This window comes from Eschrichtius robustus, chromosome 9, assembly GCF_028021215.1.
Source record: "Eschrichtius robustus isolate mEscRob2 chromosome 9, mEscRob2.pri, whole genome shotgun sequence".
Classification (NCBI taxonomy): domain Eukaryota; kingdom Metazoa; phylum Chordata; class Mammalia; order Artiodactyla; family Eschrichtiidae; genus Eschrichtius; species Eschrichtius robustus.
Genome location: NC_090832.1, coordinates 50,186,565 through 50,207,571, shown reverse-complemented (window position 1 = coordinate 50,207,571; position 21,007 = coordinate 50,186,565). Strand labels below are relative to the sequence as shown.

At 39.0% G+C, this 21,007-nt stretch overlaps 1 protein-coding gene and 1 pseudogene across 2 annotated transcripts in view; one reads left to right on the top strand and one right to left on the bottom strand.

Moving 5' to 3' along the window:
• Positions 1 to 21,007, bottom strand: part of METTL24 (methyltransferase like 24) — a 117,256-nt gene that overhangs the window by 30,961 nt on the left and 65,288 nt on the right. The gene's annotated exons all lie outside the window — the stretch shown is intronic.
• LOC137769695 (small ribosomal subunit protein eS8 pseudogene) overlaps positions 1 to 21,007 on the top strand; it is a 34,686-nt pseudogene that overhangs the window by 12,058 nt on the left and 1,621 nt on the right.

Sequence of the window (21,007 nt, the reverse complement as noted above, 5' to 3'; positions counted from 1 at the left end):
TTCACGATGTTCCAAAATGAGTATAGTGGCCTATAAAGGGGGTTATGAGCTCAAGATGCTCACCCAGCTGAAGTTTCACTACCATCATTTTAGAAAGATGCTCACTAACAGTGTGAAACTAACTCATTTCACTGCACCTGTACTTATTTGTTACATATTTCACATGGGCCAGGCACTATGTTGTGTGCTGCAGTGGAGAAAAGGTGAATATGATAGAGTCACTATCTCAGAAATTTCATAGTGTATCACAGAGAAACATAGTGTATCACCAAGATACACTAAGTATCCAGGTAATTATGATACAAGGAACTAGCTGCATTCTATAAAAGACATGCAAACAAACCTTTAGGGAAACTCAAAGAGGTAAGCAATCACATTCACTGTAAGAATACCCATAAAGTAAAATGGCACAAATTCTCTTGAGGGTAATTTAGCAAAGTGTATGAAAAGCCTTAACACTGCACAGTTTATAGTAGTTAAAAACTGGAAATAATCTACATGCTTAACATTTTGGGAGTGGTTAAATAAACTCTAATACACCTATTAATCAGAATATATGCAGCTCTTAAAATTTACATTGCAAATATGTATTTCATTATAGGTTATAGAAAAAGTATAAAATACACACGGTAAAAAAAAAAATGTTCCCTTCAAAAGGACAATGAAATGTCTTCCTCTCACCCCAGAATCCCCAGTACTTTAACCCAAAGACAAGACTATTTTACACATACAGAGGGCTTCCCTGGTGGCGCAGTGGTTAAGAATCCACCTGCCAATGCAGGGAACATGGGTGCGAGCCCTGGTCCGGGAAGATCCCACATGCCGCGGAGCAACTAAGCCAGTGCACCACATCTACTGAGCCTGCACTCTAGAGCCTGCAAGCCACAACTCTTGAAGCCCGCAAGCCGCAACTACTGAAGCCCGCGCGCCTAGAGCCCGTGCTCCGCAGCAAGAGAAGCCACTGCAATGAGAAGCTCGCGCACCACAACGAAGAGTAGCCCCAGCTCGCCGCAACTAGAGAAAGCCCGTAGGCAGCAACGAAGACCCAACACAGCCAAAAATAATAAATAAATAAATAAATTTATTAAAAAATAAAAAAATAAAGTACACACACATACATATGTATGTAAAACTCTTCACTTTTATTCAAATAGTGGGTGACATACTATACCCACTGTTTGGTTCTTTGTTTTGGGCCTTTAACATTGATTTTGGATATCTTTATGTATTAGCAAAATATAGTTCTATAGCATGTTTGTAAATAGTCACAGAGAATGCAATTGTATGGATAAATATATAATTATATATTTATATATTATATATGTATTATATTATATATTATGATATATTCATATAAAAATATATATTAATATATAAGTTTAATATATAAATTTATACATTAATATATATTTATATATAAATATTTGTTGTATATATAAATATATAATATATAAATATATGTTTTATATTAATATATTAATACATACATTGATGTGTAATACATATTTATATATTAGTATATATTTATATAATATATATATTTAAATATATATAAATCCAACAAAATATGTACAAGATCTATATGAGGAAAATCACAAAACTCTGATGAATAAAATCCAGTAGGAACTAAATAAATGGAGAGATATTCCACGTTCACGGTTTGGAAGACTCAATATTTTCAAGATGTCAGTTCTTCCCTATTTGATCTATAGATTCAATGTAATCCTAATCCAAAATCCCAGCAACTTCTTTTGTCAACAAATTGATCTGGAAGTTTATATGGAGAGGAAAAAACCAAAAATCACCAATGCAATATTGATTGAGAAGAACAAAGTTGGAAGACTAACACTAACTGACTTTAAGACTTACTATAAAGCTATGGTAATCAAGACATTGTGGTACTGACAGAAGTATAGACAAATAGATAAATGGAACAGAATAGGTAGCCCAGAAATAGACCCTCATAAATACAGTCAACTGATCTTTAACAAAGGAGCAAAGGACAGCACTGGAAGAAAAACAGTCTTTCAACAAATGGTGCTAGAACAACTGGACATCCCCTACAAAAAAAAAAAAAAAATGATCTAGACCCAGACTTTACACCCTTTACAAAAATTAACTCAAAATGGATAACAGACCTAAATGTAAAATACAAAACTATAAAACTCCTAGAAGATAACATAGGAGAACATCTAGATGACCTTGGATTTAACAATGATTTCTTAGATACCACACCAGAGACATGATCCATGAAAGAAATAATTGATAAACTGGACTTCGTTAAAACTAAAAACTTCTGGGCTTCCCTGGTGGCGCAGTGGTTGAGAATCTGCCTGCCAACGCAGGGAACAAGGGTTCGAGCCCTGGTCTGGGAAGATCCCACATGCCGCGGAGCAACTAGGCCTGTGAGCCACGACTACTGAGCCTGCGCATCTGGAGCCTGTGCTCCACAACAAGAGAGGCTGCGACAGTGAGAGGCCCGCGCACTGCGATGAAGAGTGGCCCCCGCTTGCCGCAACTGGAGGAAGCCCTCGCACAGAAACGAAGACCCAACACAGCCAAAAATAAATAAATAAATTTTAAAAATGTCCCCATTCCTCTACCTTTAAAAAAAAAAAAACTATCAACAACAACAACGATATAGGTCTCCATGTGTACATGCAAAACATCCATTAAAAAAAAAAACAAAAAACTAAAAACTTCTGCTCTGTGAAAGAAAATGTCAAGAGAAAAAGATAAGTGACAGACTGGGAAAAATATCTGCAAAGGATACATCCAAAAATAGAGAAAAAACTCTTTGAATTCAGCAATAAGAAAACAAACAACCAGATTAAAAATGAGACAAAGACCTTAACACACACCTCACCAAAGAAGACACACATATGGCAATTGAGTATATGAAAAAATGTTCCACATCATATGTCAGTCATCAGGCAAATGCAACTTGAAACAGCAATGAGATACCACTATGCACCTATTAGAATGACCAAAATTTGTAACACTGACATTAAATGCTGGCAAGGATGTGGAACAACAGGAACTCTCATTCACTGCTAGTAGGAATACATAATGGTCTGGTACAGCTGCTTTAGAAGACAGTTTTGCAGTTTCATACAATATTAAACATACTCTTTTTACAAGATCCAAAGGAGTTGAAAACATTTCCACACATAAAGCAGCAAATGGATATTTATAGCAGCTGCATTTATCATTGCCAAAACTTGGAAGCAATCAAGATGTCCTTCAGTAGGTGAATAGATAAACTGTGATACATCCAGATAATGGAATATTATTCAACACTAAAAAAAAAAAAGAATAAAGAGAGCTACTGAGCCATGAAAAGACATGAAAGAAACTTAAATGCATATTTCTAAGTGAAAGAAGTCAATCTGAAAATGCTACATACTGTATGATTCCAACTGTATGACATTCTGGAAAAGGCAAAAACTATGGAGACAGTAAAAAGGTCAGTGGTTGCCAGCAGTTTGGGGCAAGAGGGCCACGGGAGAGATGAAGAGGTAGAAACAGAGGATTTTTAGGGTAGTGGAAATACTCTGCATGATAGCATAATAATGATACATGTCATCACACATTTGTCCAAACCCATAGAATGTACAACACCAAGACTGAATCATAACGTAAACTATGTACCACTCTAGTGGGGAACGTTGATAATGGGAACTCTGCGTGTGTGGGGGGCAGGGAGTATACTGGAAATCTCTGTACCTTCTGCTCAGTTTTACTGTGAACATAAAACTGCTCTAAAAAAAATAGTCAATAACAAAAGAGCAGATTATAAAATAGCATATACAGTATGATCCCATTTTAATTTTGTTAAAATATATTTACTATACGGAGAATAATCTGAAAGGAGTGACTGTATGTATTATTAGTAGTTATCTTAGAGGTAGAATTAAAGGTGATTTTAATTTTCATCTTTTTACTTTCTGTGTTCTCTATTATCTAAATTTTCTACAATGAACATATGCCATTTATATAATTTAAAACCACTAAAATAAATGTTTTTAAGAACAGCTTTGTGGATGAGACGGCATTTGAAACAGGCCTTGAAAGATGAGTGAAATTTTGACTTGTTCAGATACAGAGAAAATATTAGCGACAAAAGGAACTGTGACTGAAGTTATATGGGGTGAGGAAGTTTTGGCAAGTTGGAAATAAAACTGTCTAGTTAGGTTAGAGCATAGAATATCTGTAGAAAAGGGTGGAAAATAAAGAAGTTGGAAACTGAATTGAGACCTTGCACATCAGATGAGGTGTTTACACTTAACACAGTAAGTAGCACAGCAGAGGAACAATAAAGACAGAGGTGGGCAACAGCACCTCTTTCATTTAGTCAGAAATCTTAGTTATTCAGAATATTCTTGAGCACTTAGTTCAGCCAACAGTTGGTGCTATACCTGATGTGTCTCCAAAAAGGAGTCAAAATTATCTAACAGAGGGTTTCAGAGAGAGAAAGATCAACCTAGAGGAGAATCAATGTCATAAGGCAAATGTAGTGGCAAGTATTAAAGAGTTATTACTATATAAAATACCTTCGAAGACATCAATACTCACCACCCAAATGATTCCACAATGGTATACTCAATAAGCCTGTGGGGCTTACACCCAAGACATGGACATGGGAAAAAAATGACTGAATTACAAGATTTCTACCAATGCCACGAAGCAGGTGAACTATTTGAAATGCACACCAACTATATTTATTTCTGTCACTGCAGAAAGATTGATCCCAGGGACACTGAAGGGATGTCTGGACATCAGATTCACACTGCTGCTGTTCTAAGCACTTCCAAAATCCAATCCAGGATACTGACTCTCTAACGTTTTCTAGAGTAAATGGTTGACCTATCGGAAATACCCCACTATCACTAAGAAATCAGAAGAACGATGAAATACACCAAATGGTCTACACCATAATATTCCATTCCAAGTATTTGAATATTGGCCTAAAACAATTCAAATCAATTCAACCCAGTAACTATTAACTAAACAGCTGCCATCTGGGGATCAACAGCCCAGGCACTGTGTGCTAGGTTCTTTATAGACCTTTTGTCTTTAATCCTAACAATCTCACACAAAAGGTATTATCATCCCCATTTTACAGAAAAATAAAGCATGGCTCAGAGGGCTTAATTTGCCTGTGCTTTTCACACAACTAGCAGGAGGGAAAGGCAGCATTAGAGCCCTTTTGGCTGACAGCCAGTGACCCCTCCACTGGGCAACCTGGCCCCATACTCCCACCTGCCCCCAAAACAGCATTCGGAAAAGTCATCAACATTTGTCTTCCTCTGCCAATACCATGAGCAGGGCAACTGTGAGAAACCCTCAGGACTCATTTCAGACAGATAACTGGATCTCTCTAGCCCATCAGAATAATAATGCCATAGCAAACAGCAAAACCAATCTAAGTTTCTAAGGAAAGAGCTGTGCCAAGTATTTTTGTAGCCAGCCTCTTCCTTTGCCTCAATTGCTAACAAAATTAAAAACTGGGCAGAATAATAAACATGTCTTTCGTTGGTTTGGGGATCAGATAAACAGATTCCTTTTGTAAAACCAGGATCAAGAAGTTTAAGTCTCCAAATATGCCTATATATCTTAAATATCAGACATTGCCTTGAAAAATCTCAAAAATGAAATTTCAACTGAAAGTATCTATAAATAGCACAGGATTGAGAAAAATGTTACTGGAATGAGAAAATGAGCGAGAGGCCCTTTTGCTATCTTGATAGAACAAAATTTTCTAGGGAATAGAGGCAGTGTTCTAAGAATAGAAAGAACATTTTCTCCCTGAATACCCCATGACTCCCTAACATCACTACACTGTCATCTTACACACTCAGGCAGCTTTCTTTTTTCTCCCCCAAAAAAGAGGCAGGGACGTATCTGGTGGAAACATCTCAACACCTCTAAATATTAGACAATGTACAGAATAAGAAAAAGAACATTACTGGGAAAATGTTTTCCATAATCTTGCCAAAGAGCCGTAGAGGCAACCAAGGAAAAGCTAGTAATCTATTAACAAATGCTCTCACTGACCTCCATTACCATTCCTGCAGAACAGATGGCAGCCGCATAGCAGGAAGGAAACAAAGGAAAAGGGTCTCCATGGCCTACTCTCCCACCCACCGAACACTTACCGAGTCCCCACTATCGACTAGGCAACAAGAATACAAAAATAAATGGCATATTAGATTGGATTTCTCTGTTAAACACTCCCCATAGCACATCGCACTTCTCTGGAGCACTCATTACAGATTCACATTTCTGCCTTTTTAGATATGTGTTAAATCTTAAGACACTTGTTTGTAGAAATGTAAAGTGGTGCAGCCACTATGAAAAACTGTATGGCAGTTTCTCAAAAAAATTAAAAATAGAATTACCATAGGATCCACCAATTCCATTTCTGGGTATATATCCAAAAGAACTAGAGGCAGGGTTTTGAAAAGATATTTGCACACTCTTTGTGAGCATTACTCACAATAGGCAAGAGGTGGAAGCAACCCAATTGTCCACTGACAGAGAAATGGATAAACAAAGTTGTGGTATATACATACATGGGAATATTATTCAGCTTTAAAAAGAAGGGATATCCTGTCACATGCTACAACATGGATGAATCTTGAGGACATTATGCTAAGTGAAATAAGTCACAAAAAGACAAATAGTGTATGATTCTATTTATATGAGGCACCTAGCATAGTCAAATTCATTGAAACAGAAAGTAGAATGGTGGCTTCCAAGGGCTGGGGGAAGAGGGGAATTGGTGTTTAATGAGTACAGAGTTTCAATTTTGCAGGATGAAAATGTTCTAGAGATTCCCAACAATGTGAACATACATAGCATTACTGAACCACACTTAAAAATAGTTAAGATAGTAAATTTTCTGTTATGTGTATTTTACCACAATTTAAAATTTTTTCAATTAAAAAGAGACTTGTTTGCCCCTACATCTTTATTATTTAAGCACAGGTCCTTGCATATAGAAGATGCTTAATAAATATTTATTAGACGGATAGATGGATGGAGGAATGGATAAATGGATGGATGGACTGGACAGATGGGAATGTGAACAGAAGTGTAACATATAAACCAATAATTACTATACCATGTGAACATTGAGAAATGGGCCCTGTGAATGTGAAGAAGTGGAGAGTTCTTGTTACGGTTGGCTTGACATAATATCTTTCATATAGAACTACTTTGTTTTACCAACCAACACCACAAAAATGTTTTTATATAGATTCAGTTCTATCTAGTTGAATAATTCCTATTTTTTCTCTTATTTCTCTTCACTACAGTATAATCTGTCCTCTGACCTACATGACATTAAAACAGAAAAATCCATTTTCTGTCACCTTTGCTTTTTCCAGCACCTCTCTTAATCCGAAAGGGTAATGTGAAATAAAGCTTACACTCAACACTGCAGAAGACGAAAGCGGGTGATAAGTTGCTTGCCCATAGGTTATTAATCAGCTGTCCTCCAGGGCGTAGTGTTATGAAGCTGTGTCGTGTAATAAACAGCAGGCGAAAAGAATAATCTCCATTTTCTGACTCTGAAGTGCAGGCATGTGCTATAAAACTAAATTGACATCTGTTAGCAGGCTTGTCACATGAACGGTTTTTTCCCGCAGAATCTGGAATAAATTAGATCTTAAAATAAAACTTGGAACAGAGAGGCTGCTTTACATAATTCCTTCTAATGGTGTGCTGTGAACCCATCGCACTGATTTTAAAGAGAAGTTAAGAGAAATGTTTCATTATCATTTTAATTGCAAAACTGTTGAATGCCACTCCATGCTAGGAAATTTGTGTTTTTTAAAAGGTCCTTATATTTTTAACTAAAAAGTGGCAAATGACATCTTCCTTTTCTAATATTTTCATGGCTGAAAAATAAATCAGGTTTTACCTCCAAGTGAAATTGCGACCACCTTTCCCCATGCACTTGCAGCCTGCTCTGTGGGTGGTTTATTATGCATGGGCACCCCAGAGGCTGGCATGGCTGAGCTCCCGAGGCAGAAACAGCCGGCCTAGGCGTGACCTCACAGATTTGTTCAGGAATCTCTCCCTCAGAGGATTCGCTAATATGATAGCAAGTTCTTGGGGCTCTTAATGTCAAAAGGCATTAAGCATTTTTTAACACACATAAAGGAACTTGCAGAGCTGCCTGACCCAGTGAATCTGAGCTGTGTAGCACTGAACACAGCATCCCTCTATCGACCCACTGTCTCCTTCAGGAAAGAAAGTCACAAAAAAGGAAACCTTTAGAGCCCCCCTCTGCTCCCTCAGGATTCACTTGGCTCTCATTCCCCCAAGTTTGTCAAAAAGCAAGATTCTCAGACAAATACACCCAGCCCTGGTACACAGTGACGAAGAAAAACAAATGCCAGCTTCCTGGAGCCTAATTTCCTCCATATGTGAAATCTTCCTCTTTGGTAATAATACTGGACCCCCTTGAAAATCTCAAAGGAGTGAGAGTCAGTCACAGTGCTCTATAAAATAAAGTTCCAATTCTGGTTCCATGAATACTCTTCATTCATCACTGTCACCAACATGAGTTTATTTGCCTGGACAACCTTCTCAAATGGCAGGGATCTATATCGCTCACCTTTTAATAGGGAACACTGAGGCACAGAGGACACAGAGACTTGGTGAGGAGCCAGGGAGTGAGGCTGCAGAAGCTGACAGCCAGGCTCGGGACTCCATTCCTGTTTAAAGGGTTTTATGCACAGCAAGGGAGGAGGGACTTGCAAAGGGAAGGCTGAGCCACTAAAGTCCTCTCTACACAGGGAGGCTTCTCAAAGGGTGATGTTCATATCACCTGGGGCAGAGTGGGGTGGGGTTGGTTAAACATGCAGGTTCCTGAGCTCCATGTCAGACTAGCTAAATCAGAATCTCTGAGGTTGGTCCTGGGCTTGACATTTGAATCAATCTCCCTAGAAGATTGGATGCTTTGACGGTGGCGTGTTGCTGTTATTTTTGGTTTGTTTTCTGGTGTTCTGAATTCTAACACTGAAATCTGAGAAGCCCTTGGCTGTACAGGTGGGAGTGGGTCTCTGGATTCCAGAGCACTGTTCACACACAACCTTTCCGGTCATGGCTTTTGGCCAAGGAAAACCAAGGGGAGGACACATCTAAGGAAACAAAAACTGTAGCTCAATGCAGAGGCACTGAACGGTTTGAAAATTATTAAGAGGAGCCAAGACTTTTTGTTTCACAGCAAATCTCACCATTACTGATGAGTGAATAGGGTAAAAAAAGCCAAAACTCATTTCCTAAATGTTGAGTGCACAAGTGCTTGACTCATGTTCTCAAGATGGCTTGTCCTTAGGGTCCACTGCTGATTGATGGAGACAGAAAGATGTCTCTGCATTTCAAATTGCAATTCAGTACCATGAATGACTCATGACTCTTAAATTGCCACTGGCTTATTTCACAGAAACACAGCACCATCATGATTAAATAGCAATTCTGCAAGATGAAGTTGCCTTCAAATACACAGAAAGATACATACCTCTCTTTGAAAAAGGAATATAAACAAGTCTAAATAGAAGCTTCCACTGGGCCCTAGAAGAATCACCTGGACTTCTACCTCTATCACAACATATCTTGTTTCCATGCAGTTTTCTACCCAAATGTTCTTCTGAAATATCAGTGACTAAGGCCTCTGGATGCTCATGCTGCTGCTGATTAATTCCACAGCAGGTTGTAGGAAAAGGTGAAGTATTCAAACTTTGATACCCTGCACGTTTTATTTAGTAAGGTACCAAGGAGAAAGTCGGGTGGACAAGCATAGATTTCCTGAGCTCCTCACTGGGTAGTCAGGATGTGACTCCATACAATAAGGAGTCTCTGGTCTTGAGGCACACACAGTTTAGTTGGAAGCACACATCTGAGAAGCAGAGGTCCAGCTACAGGGTAAAGCCATTAGTCATCCAGGACTCAGGCGTGTCTGGGCCTTGCACTGGTGTGGCAGATGACCAGGGGACATTTTTATAAAGGAGTTTTCCTCCTGAGAAAAAAAATGTCCCAGAAAAACAGCAAATCTAGTACACAAAGCTGGTGCAACAGGCTGGCACATGGATAGAGAAATGACCCAAAGCACAGCACAGCATCTGTGCTTCACTCCACCTTTGGTAAGGACTCAGGCTAGAGGGGGGAGGACATCAGGAGAGCACAGAGTGGCCCAGTGCTGGGCCTCTGGGGTGACACCACTTAAGTGCAGGTCTCAGCATTGACAATTACTATTAACATCCTCTGCTCCTATGCTTCTCAGACTGTGGTACAGACCTTGCTAGTCATTGTATGGTCCCCAGCCAGCAGCATCAGCATTGCCTGGGAGCTTGCTAGAAATGCAGAGTCTCGGGCCCCACAGTGAACCTCCTAAATCAACAGCTACATTTTCATTAGATTCCCCAGGTGGTTCACATACACAGCAAATATGAGAACTATTGGTATAGAATATGATTTAGGGCAAGATAAATAAGGATTTCAAAATCTTTCACATAAGGTATTTTTAATCTATATTGGAAAACAGCCAGGACAGTTGACTCATGAGTCCATGGATATTATTTCTGCAAATAATTCTAAGGAAGAAAGGTGAATCAATTTAAAGAAAAGTATGAAGGCAAGATGCACATCCTCCCCATTGTACCAAACACAAAGTGAAAAAGAGAATGATGAGGGAGGGGACAAAAAGATCAAAGCAGGGCTCAAAAACAAGATGAACATCTCCATGGACCAGAACATAGAGCAGTGAGCAAGACTGAAGCCAGGACATGCTGGGTTCCCAACATAAAGCAGGTATAGCAGTGGTCCTGGGGGTGCATCTCCTGCAGAAAACAGGAACTAAAAGTGCTCCCATGAGAGAGCAGCTGAGCCACATTCATTGATTAAAGCCAAGGTCTGGAAATGGAGTACCCTGGATCCAGAAAGGAGCTCAAAATAAACTGCTGACAACCACTGATGGGGTTATGGCTTAAAACCAGTCATTGGCCTAGGGAGGTGAGAGAAGAGAGACTCACCCCTGCAAAGAGCAAATGAGCCAGACCCCAGATGGTTCAGTAACTGAATATTCCCAGTATCACTGGAAGAAGCAGGAGTCCCCAAATGCTTACAGAAGACCAGGCCTGAAGGCTATTATAAAATCACTAGGCAGAGAAGGGTGGAACCAAAAAGGAAAGAAAAAAGCAAAACCAAACCAAAAACCTTCCACTGAAAATGAACTAACAAATGAAACTCGAAAATACACACAGAAATCAAATGATGAGAAACAGCCAACCAAAGCAATAACTGGAACATTACTTCATTCTGAGATTAAATTAATTTTGTTGAACAGTCTGACAAAAGTTTAAAACAAGTATGTTTAGGGCACTCAGGGCAATCAGTAAGAATAATATTTACTTTCACAAAGACGGAAGTAGTGGCAATACACTTTGAAATAAAAACATGCAGAACTGGGCTTCCCTGGTGGCGCAGTGGTTGAGAATCTGCCTGCCAATGCAGGAGACACGGGTTCGAGCCCTGGTCTGGGAAGATCCCACATGCCGCGGAGCAACTAGGCCCGTGAGCCACAATTACCGAGCCTGTGCGTCTGGAGCCTGTGCTCCGCAACAAGAGGGGCCGCGATAGTGAGAGGCCCGCGCACCGCGATGAAGAGTGGCCCCCGCTTGCTGCAACTGGAGAAAGCCCTCGCACAGAAACGAAGACCCAACACAGCCATAAATAAATTAATTAATTAATTTAAAAAAAAAAAACAAAAACATGCAGAACTAAAAAAGAACGGACGGACAGGCAAAACACCAATTAAAAATCTCGGAAGTGAAAAACACAATAATTGTAATTCTTAAAAATGTCAACAAAGGGTATGAACTCTAGACTGGACACAGTTAAAAAGAAAATTAAAGAATTGGAAGCCAGCACGGAAGAATTCACCCAAAAGTAGGCCAGTGACTGAGATTTTAAAATAAGAAAAAGCAATTGAGAGACAAGGAGGAACCTCTCAAGACTGAGAGGTTCCAAAAGACATCTAAAGGGAACACCAGAAGTAGAGAATAAAGGAAATTGGAGGAGAAGCATTGAAAGTATTTTAATTTTTAAAATATTCACAAGGTGTAAAATTAAAAGATATAGAAAGTAGAGTCCCTTCCTCATCCATTCAGTTCTTCTCCCTGGAGTCAACTAGTATCACCAGTTTCTTGTATATATTTTCAGAGAGATTCTATATGTATAAAAACAAGTATGTGAATTATAAAAATCTACATACATTCTTCTGTAATTTGCCTTTATTGAGATATAATTTATATACAACAAAATTCATATATTTTAAGTATATAGGTTGATGACTTTTGACATACGTATACACCCATGTAACCACCAACACCCCAGAACGTTCCCTTGTGACTGTTTCAGTAAATCTCCTCCATTCCAACACCACATGCTTCAGGCAACCACTGGTCTGATTTCTATCACTACATGATAGTTTTTCTTCTTCACTAAAGAGAATCATACAACATGTAATCTTTTGTGTCTGACTTCCCTCATTCAGTATGAAGTCTGTGAGATTTGTTCATGTTGATGTATCACTATACTTGTTCCTTTTTACCGCTGAGTGCTATTCCATCATAGATGGATGGAATGGTATATGGTATATTGTATATGGTATATTCAAACCATAACTTCCTTAACCATTCACCTGTTGATGGACAATGGGGTTGTTTCCAGTTGGGGTGATAATGAATAAAGCTGTTATGAACATTCAAGTACAAGTCTTTGTGTGGACATATGTTTTCAACATTCTTGGGTAAATACCTAGGAGTGGGTTTGCAGGGTCAATTGGTAAATGTAAGAACATAGTAAGAAACTGCCAAACTCGTTTCCAAAGAAGTTGCCTTCCCACCAGAAATGTTTGATGGTTCCAGTTACTTCACATCCTCATCATCACTTAGTATCATCAACCTTTTTAATTTTAGCCATCTAGGTGTTTGTGAAGTGGTATTGCATTGTGGCTTTAATTTTCATTTCCCTGTTGATTAACAAAATTGAGTATCTTTTCATGTGTGCTTTCCCATCTGTAATATCTTCCTTGGTGAAATGTTTGTTCAAATCTTTTGCCTATTTTTTAGTTGAGTTTTTTGTCTCATTTTTGGTTGTACAGTTCTTTATGTACTCTGAATACAAGTCAAATAATTTGCTTAAACACTTCCACAATGGTAAACATGTAGATTATTTCCTATCCTTTGCTATTACAACAATGAGGCAAAAAATAATAATAATAACCTTGTTCATATATTAGTTCATATATATGGGAGTACGATTGTATGGCAAATTCATAGAAGTAGAATTGACGGATCAAAAGGTATTTGCATCTGCAATGTAACAGATATTGCCAAACGGCCTGGCATAAAGACTGTACCAATTTATATTCATGCCACTCTTTATCTTTGATAATCTGATTCCTGAGAATATTGTATCTAAGGATAGTTTCATTTCCATTTCTCATACTATGAGCAAGTTTAAATACCTTTTCATGAGCCATTTGTATTTCCTTTTTTGTGAACTACTTTTTCAGTCTTTATCAAATTTTCTATTAAGTTGCTAATCTTTTCCTTATTGATTTGTTAAAGCTCTTACATACCAGTGAAATTAGCTCTCTGCTTATGAAATGAGTTATAAATACTTTTTCAGTTTGTTATTTGCCTTTTAATTTTGCTTTTGGTATTTTTAACGTGCAGAAATTTTATATTTATATGTAATCAAATTAATCATTCCTTCTTTTATGACATCCTTACTCCAGGATTTTTTACACAATTTTTTAAAATTTTATTTTATTTATTTTTTATACAGCAGGTTCTTATTAGTTATCTATTTTATATATATTAGTGTATATATGTCAATCCCAATCTCCCAGTTCATCCCACCACCACCACCATTCCCCCCTTGGTGTCCATACATTCGTTCTCTACACCTGAGTCTCTATTTCTGCCTTGCAAACTGCTTCATCTATACCATTTTTCTAGATTCCACATATATGTGTTAATATACGATATTTGTTTTTCTCTTTCTGACTTACTTCATTCTGTACAACAGTCTCTAGGTCCATCCACATCTCTACAAATGACCCAATTTCATTCCTTTTTACGGTTGGGTAATACTCCATTGTATATACGCACCACATCTTCTTTATCCATTCATCTGTCGATGGGCATTTAGGTTGCTTCCATGACCTGGCTATTGTAAACAGTGCTGCAATGAACATTGGGGTGCATGTGTCTTTTTGAATTATGGTTTTCTCTGGGTATATGCCCAGGAGTGGGATTGCTGGGTCATATGGTAATTCTATTTTTAGTTTTTTAGGGAACCTCCATACTGTTCTCCACAGTGGCTGTATCAATTTACATTCCCACCAACAGTGCAAGAGGATTCCCTTTTCTCCACACCCTCTCCAGCATTTGTTGTTTGTAGATTTTCTGATGATGCCCACTCTAACCGGTGTGAGGTGATACCTCATTGTGGTTTTGATTTGCATTTCTCTAATAATTAGTGATGTTGAGCAGCTTTTCATGTGCTTCTTGACCATCTGTATGTCTTCTTTGGAGAAATGTCTATTTAGGTCTTCTGCCCATTGTTTGATTGGGTTGTCTGATTTTTCTTTTTTTTTTAAAATTAATTAATTAATTTATTTATTTATTTATTATTTTATGGCTGTGTTGGGTCTTCGTTTCTGTGCGAGGGCTTTCTCTAGTTGCGGCGAGCGGGGGCCACTCTTCATCGCCGTGCACAGCCCTCTTACTATCGCAGCCTCTCTTGTTGCGGAGCACAGGCTCCAGACGCGCGGGCTCAGTAATTGTGGCTCATGGGCCTAATTGCTCCACGGCATGTGGGATCCTCCCAGACCAGGGCTCGAATCCGTGTCCCCCGCATTGGCAGGCAGACTCTCAACCACTGCACCACCAGGGAAGCCCTGATTTTTCTTAATATTGAGCTGCATGAGCTGTTTATATATTTTGGAGATTAATCCTATGTCCGTTGATTTGTTTGCAAATATTTTCTCCCATTCTGAGGGTTGTCTTTTCGTCTTGTTTATAGTTTCCTTTGCTGTGCAAAAGGTTTTACGTGTCATTAGGTCCCATTTGTTTATTTTTGTTTTTATTTCCATTACTCTAGGAGGTGGGTCAAAAAAGATCTTGCTGTGATTTATGTCAAAGAGTGTTCTTCCTATGTTTCCCTCTAAGAGTTTTATAGTGTCCAGTCTTACATTTAGGTCTTTAATCCATCTTGAGTTTATATTTCTGTATGGTGTTAGGGAGCATTCTAATTTCACTCTTTTACATGTAGCTGTCCAGTTTTCCCAGCACCACTTATTGAAGAGACTGTCTTTTCTCCATTGTATATCCTTGCCTCCTTTGTCATAGACTAGTTGACCATAAGTGCGTGGGTTTATCTCTGGGCTTTCTATCCTGTTCCACTGATCTATATTTCTGTTTTTGTGTCAGTACTATATTGTCCTGATTACTGTAGCTTTGAGTATAGTCTGAAGTCAGGGAGTCTGATTCCTCCAGCTTCATTTTTTTCCGTCAAGATTGCTTTGGCTATTCAGGGTCATTTGTGTCTCCATACAAATTTTAAGATTTTTTGTTCTAGTTCTATAAAAAATGCCATTGGTAATTTGATAGGGATTGCATTGAATCTGTAGATTGCTTTGGGCAGTATAGTCATTTTCACAATATTGATTCTTCCAATCCAAGAACATGGTATATCTCTCCATCTGTTTGTGTCATCTTTGATTTCTTTCATCAGTGTCTTATAGTTTTCTGAGTACAGGTCTTTTACCTCCTTAGGTAGGTTTATTCCCAGGTATTTTATTCTTTTTATTGCAATGGTGAATGGGATTGTTTCCTTAATTTCTCTTTTTGATATTTTGTTGTTAGTGTATAGGAATACAAGAGATTTCTGTGCATTAATTTTGTATCCTGCAACATTACCAAATTCACTGATTAGCTCTAATAGTTTTCTGGTAGCATCTTTAGGATTATCTATATATAGTATCATGTCATCTGCAAACAGTGACAGTTTTACTTCTTCTTTTCCAATGTGTGTTCCTTTTATTTATTTTTCTTCTCTGATTGCCATGACTAGGACTTCCAAAACTATGTTGAATAATAGTGGCAAGAGTGGGCATCCTTGTCTTGTTCCTGATCTTAGAGGAAATGATTTCAGATTTTCACCAATGAGAATGATGTTTGCTGTGGGTTTGTCATATATGGCCTTTATTATGTTGAGGTAGGTTCCCTCTATGCCTACTTTCTAGAGAGTTTTTATCATAAATGGGTGTTGAATTTTGTCAAAAGCTTTTTCTGCATCTATTGAGATGATCATATGGTTTTTATTCTTCAATTTGTTAATATGGTGTATCACATTGACTGATTTGCATATATTGAAGAATCCTTGCATCCCTGGGATAAATCCCACTTGATCGTGGTGTATGATCCTCTTAATGTGTTGTTGGGTTCTGTTTGCTAGTATTTTGTTGAGGATTTTTGCATCTATATTCATCAGTGATATTGGTCTGTAATTTTCTTTTTTTGTAGTATCTTTGCCTGGTTTTGGTATCAGGGTGATGGTGGCCTCATAGAATGAGTTTGGGAGTGTTCCTTCCTCTGCAATTTTTTGGAAGAGTTTAAGAAGGATGGGTGTTAGCTCTTCTCTAAATGTTTGATAGAATTCACCTGTGAAGCCATCTGGTCCTGGACTTTTGTTTGTTGGAAGATTTTTTTTTTTAATTAATTAATTTATTTATTTTTGGCTGTGTTGGGTCTTCGTTTCTGTGCGAGGGCTTTCTCTAGTTGCGGCGAGCGGGGGCCGCTCTTCATCACGGTGCACGGGCCTCTCACTATCGCGGCCTCTCTTGTTGCGGAGCACAGGCTCCAGACGCGCAGGCTCAGTAGTTTTGGCTCACGGGCCCAGCTGCTCCGCAGCATGTGGGATCTTCCCAGACCAGGGCTCGAACCCATGTCCCCTGCATTGGCAGGCAGATTCTCAACCACTGCGCCACCAGGGAAGCCCATGTTGGAAGATTTTTAATCACAGTTTCAATTTCATTACTTGTGATTGCTCTATTCATATTTTCTATTTCTTTCTGGTTCAGTCTCAGAAGCTTGTGCTTTTCTAAGAATTTGTCCATTTCTTCCAGGTTGTCCATTTTATTGGCATAGAGTTGCTTATAGTAGTCTCTTAGGATGCTTTGTATTTCTGCGGTGTCCACTGTAACTTCTCCTTTTTCATTTCTAACTTTATTGATTTGAGTCCTCTCCCTCTTTTTCTTGATGAGTCTGGCTAAAGGTTTATCAATTTTGTTTATCTTCTCAAAGAACCAGCCTTTAGTTTTACTGATCTTTGCTATTGTTTTCTTTGTTTCTTTTTCATTTATTTATGCTCTGATCGTTTTTTAAAATTTATTTTATTTATTTATTTTTGGCTGCATTGGGTCTTTGTTGCTGCACGCTAGCTTTCTCTAGTTGTGGCGAGTGGGGGTTACTCTTCATTGTGGTGCGCGGGCTTCCCATTGCAGTGGCTTCTCTTGTTGCAGAGCACGGGCTCTAGGCATGAGGGCTTCCGTAGTTGTAGCACACGGGCTCAGTAGTTGTGGCTCGCGGGCTCTAGAGCACAGGCTCAGTAGTTGTGGTGCACATGCTTAGTTGCTCTGCATCACGTGGGATCTTCCCGGACCAGGGCTTGAACCTGTGTCCCCTGCATTGGCAGGTGGATTCTTAACCACTGTGCCACCAGGGAAGGCCCTCTGCTCTATCTTTATGATTTCTCTCCTTCTACTAACTTTGGGCTTTGTTTGTTCTTCTTTCTCTGGTTCCTTTGGGTGTAAGGTTAGATTGTTTGAAATTTTTCTTGTTTCTTGAAGTAGGATTGTATTGCTATAAACTTCCCTCTTAGAACTGCTTTTGCTGCATCCCATAGGTTTTGGATTGTCATGCTTTTCTTGCCATTTGTCTCTAGGTATTTTTTGATTTCTTCAATGATCTCTTGGTTATTTACTAACGTATTGTTTAGCCTGCATATGTTTGCGTTTTTCTATGTTTGTTTCCCTATAATTTATTTCTAATCTCATAGTATTGCGGTCAGAAAAGATGCTTTTGATATGATTTCAATTTTCTTAAATTTACCAAGTCTTGATCTGTGACCCAAGATGTGATCTATGCTGGAGAATGTTCCGTGTGCACTTGAGAAGAAAGTGTAATCTGCTGTTTTTGGATGAAATGTCCTATAAATATCAATTAAATTTATCTGGTCTATTGTGTCATTTAAAGCTTGCGTTTCCTTATTAATTTTCTGTTTGGATGATCTGTCCATTGGTGTAAGTGAGGTGTAAAAGTCCCCCACTATTATTGTGTTACTGTCGATTTCCTCTTTTATAGCTGTTAGCATTTGCCTTATGTATTGAGGTGCTCCTATGTTGGGTGAATATATATTTATAATTGTTATATCTTCTTCTTGGGTTGATCCCTTGATCATTATGTCGTGTACTTCCTTGTCTCTTGTAACATTCTTTATTTTAAAGTCTATTTTATCTGATATGAGTATTGCCACTCCAGCTTTCTTTTGATTTCCATTTGCATGGAATATCTTTTTCCATGCCCTCACTTTCAGTCTTTATGTGTCTCTAGGTCTGAAGTGGGTCTCTTGTAGGCAGCATATATATGGATCTTGTTTTTGTATCCATTCAGCAAGCCTTTTGGTTAGAGCATTTAATCCATTCACATTTAAGGTAATTATTGATATGCATGTTCCTATTATCATTTTCTTAATTGTTTTGAGTTTGTTTTTGTAGGTCCTTTTCTTCTCGTGTTTCCTCCCACTTAGAGAAGTTCCTTTAGCATTTGTTGTAGAGCTGGTTTGGTGGTGCTGAATTCTCATAGCTTTTGCTTCTCTGTAAAGCTTTTGATTTCTCCGTCGACTCTGAATGAGGTCCTTGCCTGGTAGAGTAATCTTGGTTGTAGGTTCTTCCCTTTCATCACTTTAAATATATCGTGCCATTCCCTTCTGACTTGCAGAGTTTCTGCTGAGAAATCAGCTGTTAACTTTATGGGAGTTCCCTAGTATGTTATTTGTCATTTTTCCCTTGTTGCTTTTAATAATTTTTCTTTGTCTTTGATTTTTGTCAATTTGATTACTATGTGTCTCGGCATGTTTCTCTTTGGGTTTATCCTGCCTTGGACTCTCTGTGCTTCCTGGACTTGGGTGGCTATTTCCTTTCCCATATTAGGGAAGTTTTCGACTGTAATCTCTTCAAATATTTTCTCGGATCCTTTCTCTCTCTCTTCTCCTTCTGGGACCCCTATAGTGAGAATGTTGGTGCATTTAATGTTGTCCCAGAGGTCTCTTAGGCTGTCTTCATTTCTTTTTATTCCTTTTTCTTTATTCTATTCTGCAGCTGTGAATTCCACCATTCTGTCTTCCAGGTCACTTATCCGTTCTTCTGCCTCAGTTATTCTGCTATTGATTCCTTCTAGTGTAGTTTTCATTTCAGTTATTGTATTGTTCCTCTCTGTTTGTTTGTTCTTTAATTTTTCTAGGTGTTTTTTCTTCAATTCTTCTAGGTATTTGTTAAACACTTCCTGCATCTGCTCGATCTTTGCCTCCATTCTTTTTCCGAGGTCCTGGATCATCTTCACTATCATTATTCTGAATTGTTTTTCTGGAAGGTTGCCTATCTTCACTTCATTTAGTTGTTTTTCTGGGGTTTTACCTTGTTCCTCCCTCTGGTACCTGGTCCTCTGCCTTTACATTTTGTCTATCTTTCTGTGAATGTGATTTTTGCTCCACAGGCTGCAGGACTGTAGTTCTTCTTGCTTCTGCTGTCTGCCCTCTGATGGATGAGGCTATCTAAGAGGCTTGTGCAAGCTTCCTGATGGGAGGGACTGGTGGTGGGTAGAGCTGGGTGTTGCTCTGGTGGGCAGAGCTCAGTAAAACTTTAATCCCCTTGTCTGTTGATGGGTGGGGCTGAGTTCCCTCCCTGTTGGTTGTTTGGCCTGAGATAAACCAGCACTGAAGCCTACAGGCCCTTTGGTGGGGCTAATGGTGGACTCCGGGAGGGCTCACACCAAGGAGTACTTCCCAGAACTTCTGCTGCCAGTGTCCTTGTCCCCACGGTGAGCCACAGCCACCCCCTGCCTCTGCAGGAGACCCTCCAACACTTGCAGGTAGGTCTGGTTCAGTCTCTTATGGGGTCACTGCTCCTTCCCCCTGGGTCCTGATGCGAACACTACTTCGTGTGTGCCCTCCAAGAGTGGAGTCTCTGTTTCCCCCAGACCTGTCAAGGTCCTGCAATCAAATCCCACTAGCCTTCAAAGTCTGATTCTCTGGGAATTCCTCCTCCCGTTGCCAGACCCCCAGGTTGGGAAGCCTGATGTGGGGCTCAGAACCTTCACTCCAGTGGGTGGACTTCTGTGGTATAATTGTTCTCCAGTTTGTGAGTCACCCACCCAGCAGTTATGGGATTTGATTTTATTGTGATTGCACCCCTCCTACCATCTCACTGTGGCTTCTCCTTTGTCTTTGGATGTGGGGTATCTTTTTTGGTGAGTTCCGGTGTCTTCCTGTCGATGATTGTTCAGCAGTTAGTTGTGATTCCAGTGCTCTCCCAAGAGGGAGTGAGTGCACATCCTTCTACTCCGCCATCTTGAACCAATCTCCCTCTACACAATTTTTAAAGGTTACTTTCCATTTACAATTATTAAAAAATATTGGTTATATTCCCTATGTTGTACAATACATCCTTGAGCCTATCTTACACCCAGTAGTTGTACCTCCTACTCCCCTAACCTTATATCACCCCTCCCACCCACTGGTAATCACTAGCTTGTTCTCTGTATCTGTGAGTCTGTTTCATTTTTGCTATATTCTAGTTTGCTGTATTTTTTATTTTCCACATATAAGTGATATCATACAGTATTTGTCTTTCTCTGTCTGATTTATT